The following is an 8,117-nucleotide window of genomic DNA, read 5'->3' on the forward strand; positions in this document are numbered from 1 at the left end:
AGCTTTTGACGAAATTCAACACCCATTTATGATAAAAACTCTCCAGAAAGTGGGCATAGAGGGAATCTACCTCAACATAATAAAGGCCATATACGACAAACCCACAGCAAACATCATTCTCAATGGTGAAAAACTGAAAGCGTTTCCTCTAAGATCAGGAACGAGACAAGGATGTCCACTCTCACCACTATTATTCAACATAGTTTTGGAAGTCCTAGCCACGGCAATCAGAGAAGAAAAAGAAATAAAAGGAATACAAGTTGGAAAAGAAGAAGTAAAACTGTCACTGTTTGCAGATGACATGATACTATACATAGAGAATCCTAAAAATGCCACCAGAAAACTACTAGAGCTAATCAATGAATTTGGTAAAGTTGCAGGATACAAAATTAATGCACAGAAATCTCTTGCATTCCTATACACTAATGATGAAAAATCTGAAAGAGAAATTATGGAAACACTCCCATTTACCATTGCAACAAAAAGAATAAAATACCTAGGAATAAACCTACCTAGGGAGACAAAAGACCTGTATGCAGAAAACTATAAGACACTGATGAAAGGAATTAAAGATGATACCAACAGATGGAGAGATATACCATGTTCTTGGATTGGAAGAATCAATACTGTGAAAATGACTATACTACCCAAAGCAATCTACAGATTCAATGCAATCCCTATCAAATTACCAATGGCATTTTTTACGGAACTAGAACAAATCATCTTAAAATGTGTATGGAGACACAAAAGACCCCGAAGAGCCAAAGCAGTCTTGAGGGAAAAAAAAGGAGCTGGAGGAATCAGACTCCCTGACTTCAGACTATACTACAAAGCTACAGTAATCAAGACAATATGGTACTGGCACAAAAACAGAAACATCGATCAATGGAACAAGATAGAAAGCCCAGAGATAAACTCACGCACCTACGGTCAACTAATCTATGACAAAGGAGGTAAAGATAGACAATGGAGAAAAGACAGTCTCTTCAATAAGTGGTGCTGGGAAAACTGGACAGCTACATGTAAAAGAATGAAATTAGAACACTCCCTAACACCAGACACAAAAATAAACTCAAAATGGATTTGAGACCTAAATGTAAGACTGGACACTATAAAACTCTTAGAGGAAAACATAGGAAGAACACTCTTTGACATAAATCACAGCAAGACCTTTTTTGATCCACCTCCTAGAGTAATGTAAATAAAGACAAAAATACACAAATGGGACCTAATGAAACTTCAAAGCTTTTGAACTGCAAAGGAAACCATAAACAAGACGAAAAGACAACCCTCAGAATGGGAGAAAATATTCGCAAACGAATCAACGGACAAAGGATTAATCTCCAAAATATATAAACAGCTCATGCAGCTCAATATTAAAGAAACAAACAACCCAATCCAAAAATGGGCAGAAGACCTAAACAGACATTTCTCCAAAGAAGACCTACAGATGGCCAAGAAGCACATGAAAAGCTGCTCAACATCACTAATTATTAGAGAAATGCAAATCAAAACTACAATGAGGTATCACCTCACACCAGTTAGAATGGGCATCATCAGAAAATCTACAAACAACAAATGCTGGAGAGGGTGTGGAGAAAAGGGAACCCTCTTGCACTGTTGGTGGGAATGTAAATTGATACAGCCACTATGGAGAACAGTATGGAGGTTCCGTAAAAAACTAAAAATAAAATTACCATATGATCCAGCAATCCCACTACTGGGCATATACCCAGAGAAAACCATAATTCAAAAAGACACATGCACCCCAATGTTCACTGCAGCGCTATTTACAAGAGCCAGGGCATGGAAGCAACCTAAATGCCCATCGACAGACGAATGGATAAAGAAGTTGTGGTACGTATATACAATGGAATATTATTCAGCCATAAAAAGGAACGAAATTGAGTCATTTGTTGAGACGTGGCTGGATCTAGAGACTTCATTCTAGAGTGAAGTAAGTCAGAAAGAGAAAAACAAATATCGTATATTCACGCATGTATGTGGAACCTAGAAAAATGGTACAGATGAACCGGTTTGCAGGGCAGAAGTTGAGACACAGATGTAGAGAACAAAAGTATGGACACCAAGGGGGGAAAACCACGGTGGCGTGGGGATGGTGGTGTGCTGAATTGGGTGATTGGGATTGACATGTATACACTGATGTGTATAAAACTGATGACTAATAAGAACCTGAAGTATAAAAAAAAAAAAGTCTTAAAAATATGTCACACTTAGTCATTCCACTTCTAGGACCTTATTCTACAGAAGTAATCCCAGTGGACACAGAGACGTATATACAACGTATTCACATTGTTTCTGACAGGGAAAAGCAAACTGTGTAAATCTAATTGCAAAGAATTGATTAAACTCTGGGACATCAATACGATGGAATACTACATGATACATCATTAAGTGAAAAAAGCAGGAATATGAAATAGCAAGTATACTACAATTCTATTTTTGTAATCACTAAGTGTACAAATATATTTATAGAAAGATAAAAGACTGAAAGTGTATGCACCAAAATGAACAGTGACTATGTCTGGGTATTAAGATTATAGGTAATTGTTCTCTTGTTACTCTGTATTTTCTATAAAGAATGTATGCAACTCTTAGAGACAGATTAAAAGCAAAATAAAAGTTATCAGTAAAATGAGGCTTTTAAAAAAATCCTATCACAACAGTATCATGTCAAAAGCTAAGCATATATCATATTAAAAATTCAATATTTTCAATTTTAGAATTTACCTCTAAGCCATAAGTCCTCACTAAGAGATTCTGCCAAAGCACTTGCACCCAGGTCACCAATGAGCGTGTTGCAGTTCAGAGTGATGCGCCTCAAACCGGCCATACAGTCAAGCTCAGGTCTCCTGGAATGAAGACTCTCAGCCCAGGTTGCTTCATGCCTTCTGGTAGTCTGGTACTTCAAAGATTTAATGGGATGAAATTACGATGCTTGAAGAAGGAAACAGGGTGTGCCTACTGAGCATGGCTTACTATGTCAGAGATTTACACACACACATATCAAGCATATATGCCAGGAGAATCAACCTGAGAAATTAAACAGTCACTGCTGCTTTACGAGTCCAGTGACCCAGATTCTACTTGGTCAGTGATTAGATTCCAGCCACTGGATGACCTGCTTTTGAACAGTTATGTAAAGTTGGACAACTCAATTACAGTCTATGAATTCTTTTCCTTATCTTCTAAGTCAGGGAATTGGTTCTAAATTCTATCATTGCTGAAGCTCTAAATGTCATCATTCTGTCCTCCAATGGTCTCTAAACACCTGACTGGGCAACCCATAAGAAAACTTTTTAATATCCATCTTATTTTTTAACAAATTATATACACGAAGTTCTATACATATAATGTATGTACATTATAAACGAAACAGATAGTGTTTAAACGATACAAAGCTAAATAGGTTCTAATATGTTCTTTTCCTAACTCCTAAGGCATTATTTTATTTATTTTTAAAAAATATTTATTTATGTTTGTTTGTTTGTTTGGCTGTGCCGGGTCTTTAGTTGCAGCATGCTGGATATTTTAGTTGTGGCATGTGGGCTCTTAGTTACGACAGGCACGTGGGATCTAGTTCCTTGAGCAGGGATCGAACCCAGGCCCCCTGCAGTGGGAGCACAGAGCCTTAACTGCTGGACCGCCAGGGAAGTCCCAGGCATTATTTTAAAAACTATGTTTACAAAATGGATCTCACATGCTCCCTAGGGTACGCACACCAACTTTAGAGGCCTGGACTATGCACAGCCAGTCGGATGCGCCTTGGGAAGATAGTGGTTTGACATTTAACCACAAGTATTGTCTTAAAGACATTCAATTCTTTACATTCATAAAATAAAGTTTGGTAACAGGGAACACTGACTTTAAATGAAAAAAGTCTTATTACATTCTTGAAAAAATAAAAGACTCAAAGTGCCTTTGACACTCTAAAACGAAAATCATTAGTGTCATTTTTCTATTAACAATACCTTATAAAAGCTCCAAGCAGAAATAACAGCAATCACTTACACAGTGCTTAGTATGTGCCAGGCACTATTTATACAAATTAGTTCATTTAAACCTCATAATGAGGCACAGAGGTTAAGTGATTTGTTCATGGTCACTTGCTATGAAATGGGAGAAAGGGAATTTGAACCTAGGCCATTTGGCTTAGGCACCCAAGTTCTTGACTGTTTTCAACCCCAGGGGTCAATGGACTTGCCCTATATAGGCTCAAAGAATTTTTCAATTTTTAAAATCTAAATTTAAACATTTCCAGCTTTGTGGGCTATACAGTTTCTGTTGCAACTACTCAACCCCACTGGCGTAGGGTGAAAGTAGTCATAGCTATCATGTAAACAATGGGTGTGACTATGTTCCAAAAAAACTTTCTTTACCAGGCGACGGGCTGGATCTGGCCCACCAGCCATAGTTTACCTACCCTTGATCTGCACCATCAAACTATTCAGAAGGCTTCATGTCAAATTATTAAATAACTTTAGGCCTAAATACAGTAATTATAACCACTGTAAAGTTGTTAAGGCATTATTTTTAAAACTATATTTACAAATTGCTGATGTAGTGATTTTTATTAGTTTATAAACTACAGCAGCTAGTAAACACTTGATTCATTTAAGTCTTGAAGATTATAATGGCATAGTTTTTTCACAGTATCACAATCAATGTTTTCAGTAACTAAAAATACATTAAAATATTATTATATATTAAATCTCTTACTTCTAAAATTAAGTGGACTATCTTTACTAAATGGCAGAATCCCAAACTGAAAACTGGTCATATTCTTTCAACAAAACGAAAGCTGCACTCACACGTATCAAAAGACAAAAATTAACTGCCATCTGTATCAATATATTAATGTGCTTCAATCACATATGTTTTCATGAAAGTTCAAACATAAAAAAAATCACCTTTAAGATCTTGGCCATGTGATCTGCTCCCTGCCATGTCAGATTACACCGCGTGAAGTTTACTGTCTTAAGAGTGGTAGAGTTCTTTACACCTTGAAAAATAACTAAAAGAAAGAAAAAAAAACCACACACACAATAAGATGAAGAGACTATACATTTGTCAATCTTGACTTATTTGCTTTTTTTGAGTCAACTGGAGGTTTATAGCCACATTCTTAAAATCATTAACTACAATCTTCCCAAACAGGTAATTGACAAACAGATGCATTCGAAAACTTGTCAGTAACAAAGTGTTATTTCAGTTTACAGCAGCAGTTTAATTCTATTTAGATACTAAAACTGAATACACTGAATACTGCAAACTTTATTCCCAACCACTCAGTAAAATACTACATACATTTTGAGACATAGGGAAAAAAAGAAAAACCTAAAAATCTTAAGACTCTTCCTATTTTCATTTCCAATGATACTTCCCAATCTTGATGATCAATCAGCGATTTAAATGTCAACTATAACCCAGTATTTTATTAGGTGCTATGCAGTATACTAGAGCAACAGAAGAGAGAGGACCTCAAACCCTCTGCTCCCTCAAATTGAAAGGCAGGCTTCCTTACCCCTCCAGACCACTACTGGACACAGGGAACACACACTAATGTTTCAGGACCCCAACTAACAGTCACCTGCTTTGTGATTACTTCCATGACACACCCCCACTAACACCACTGAGTTTGCTGCTCTTACGGGACGTGACATATATTTCCTATTTTAACACATACCACGGTGCATTATGATTGCAGATACATGTTCTAACAATTTAAAGATAATGATGACTTTTTAGTCTTTACATCTTGCTATTTCCCTTCCCATAATATTTCTTGAAGAGAAACATTAAAATATAGACAAACATAAAAAAACAGAAAATATACAAAATGTGTGGTTTGTGGCTTAACACAAACTTAAGTAAAATTAGTTCTGACAGTATCCAGCATGACAAACTTCCACGGTACAAATGAGAATGGACCAAGGTTTGAGCAGGCACAGGAGACAACACAGGCATGAACAACACCAAGAAAAGGTAGACAGGAAGTAGCATGGTGTGTAGGAAATCACGAGACCAGTCTGATGAGAAGAGACTTAAACAAGACTGAAACTCACTTTCTAAACCTCCATCTCCAAGTGGACAATTCACAAGACACAGGTGCACCAAAGTGGCCGATTTATTCCATCCCTTTAATGGGGAGAACAAGTTTAAAATTTTATTGCTTTAGTTTGCTCCAAAAGCAACTATCAAATGTTGGCAGGACACAATGAAGGCTTACCTTTGTTAACATAGTTAAGTCGCTCTCTCTAAGAACTAGCCCATTTAGCTCCAGGTTCCTTAGCGCACCCGACACACTTACACAGCATTTAAGAGCTTTACACAACTGCAAGGTCACATCTTTATTTCTTATCGCAGGAACACGACTTCTGTAAACTTTATTTCTGTCACAACCTAAACCAAAATTATTGTAAAATGAGTGATTTAAACCATATATTTTATCATCACTAAAAAGCATCTAAATAAAAAAAAAAGCATCTGCTCTGTGCTAAGGATTATCAACGACTCCTGCCCTTAAAGCCTTCATTAAGGAGGGAGATGTATAAACTCAAAATTTCAATCACATGAGATAAAGAACCATAACCTTTGTGCATAGAGGTTCCTTTGGAGGCAAAAAGTTATATCTAAGTGACGGCTTCATGATAACCCTGAAGTAGAATCTAGAAAAGATGAGAGTATGCAGAGTTGGAGTAGGAGGTGCATTAACTGCACAGGGAGCACCTGTGCAAAGACACTCAAGCCTGACACCTGCTGGGCACTGTAAATACTGCAGGTGGGGATGACTAAAGGCCAGGGGGCCAAGTGTGAGAAGAGACAGAAATGAAAACAGAGATGCTGGCCTAAGCAAGCCTGGGAGAGAGCATGGCTTGTATCCCACAGGTGATGCGGCCTGGGGCTACCACTGGCTGAGTAAGGGTGCCTCCGCTGATTAGAAAAAGGCGCCCCGCTGCTGAAGGACCGATTAGATAAAGGGAGTGATCACAAAAAGATCCCCTTCCTCAGGGTCAAAGAGCCCCAGGAGGCTTGGCCAAGCACAGTTCAGACTACACGCCTCTGGGCAGAGCACACGCTGGGCGGCTAGTATGCACTAACTCTGTGTGGGCAAGCCATTAGCAGCATTATTTTAAGTGTATCTTTTTATGTTAGAAGATCACTCAACCCGAGTAGGCAGATGAACTTAGAGGAACTGATGAGCCCAGGGGCCGTGAAACCACCCAGGAGCTTCTGCCATAGTCCGGGCAAAATGTAATATAATATGGATGAAGAAGCAAATTTAGGAGGAGGCCAAAATCTACAAGCTAGACCCACTGGATGAAAAACATAAAGAAAGTTCAGTGAAGGAAATCTGAAGAGAATGGGCTCTGCAATAAACTTTTCTCACATTCAATGTCAAATATTATGCAAAATTAAGTACCGTGGCCTTTCAGGTCCCTTCCAGCTATAATTTCTTTTGATTTCTAACTTATTACTCTGGTTAAGTAAAGTCCCTTCAGAGGTACACAACAGTTCTTACACCTGAATGGGATGCAAAGAATAATCTGACTTCTCTTCACCAGGGGATGAGTTGAACTGTCCTTGCAGAAGAGAGAACACATGGTGTGAACCCCAGATCCTAGAAAAGGGCCAGGCACACGATAAGTATTCAGCTTTTTGAAAACAAATGAACAATCATTTCCTCTCCTAAATCTTCACACTCTTCCTCTGCTGGCTACTTTCTCTCGGCTTATAAACATCCTCAAATATACTCACTTAAAAAACTCTCAGACCTATGATTCTTTGTATCGTCCTGTGGGTAACCTAAGTCTCTCCCATGCTTTCAAACACCTGTCCTCCCAAAAAGCCCAGATCTGAGCCTTGGGCCCAGACCCATCTACCAGGCCCCTCGAAAGCACTGAAATTGAAGTAAGATCCTCTCCCCACCCCCAATCCCTTCCTACTGTGCTCTGTATCTCACAAAAAGATGCAGTTGTAAACTGTCACCCACGCTTGCTGCCCTTCCTTTTCTAACTGGTCACCAGGCCCCACCCATTCTCTCTCAGATCTCCAAAATCCAGTCCAACCTTTTATAACTTAAGTGGGACCTTTAG

At 38.4% G+C, this 8,117-nt stretch overlaps 1 long non-coding RNA gene across 2 annotated transcripts in view; it reads right to left on the reverse strand.

The window, feature by feature from the left end:
* LOC309651486 overlaps window positions 1-8,117 on the reverse strand; it is a 105,732-nt gene that overhangs the window by 17,724 nt on the left and 79,891 nt on the right. The window contains exons 1-4 of one of the 2 annotated variants that reach the window (XR_014258176.1): window positions 7,544-7,894; window positions 6,251-6,423; window positions 4,932-5,035; window positions 2,752-2,926 (exon numbers count right to left, since the gene is read on the reverse strand). This is a non-coding gene — a long non-coding RNA (uncharacterized lncRNA). Of the gene's footprint in view, window positions 1-2,751; window positions 2,927-4,931; window positions 5,036-6,250; window positions 6,424-7,543; window positions 7,895-8,117 lie in introns of those variants that run through there. The other variant, XR_014258175.1, reaches the window with a different exon arrangement.

Source organism: Balaenoptera physalus, assembly GCF_965194825.1.
Source record: "Balaenoptera physalus genome assembly, chromosome: 21".
Classification (NCBI taxonomy): Eukaryota; Metazoa; Chordata; class Mammalia; order Artiodactyla; family Balaenopteridae; genus Balaenoptera; species Balaenoptera physalus.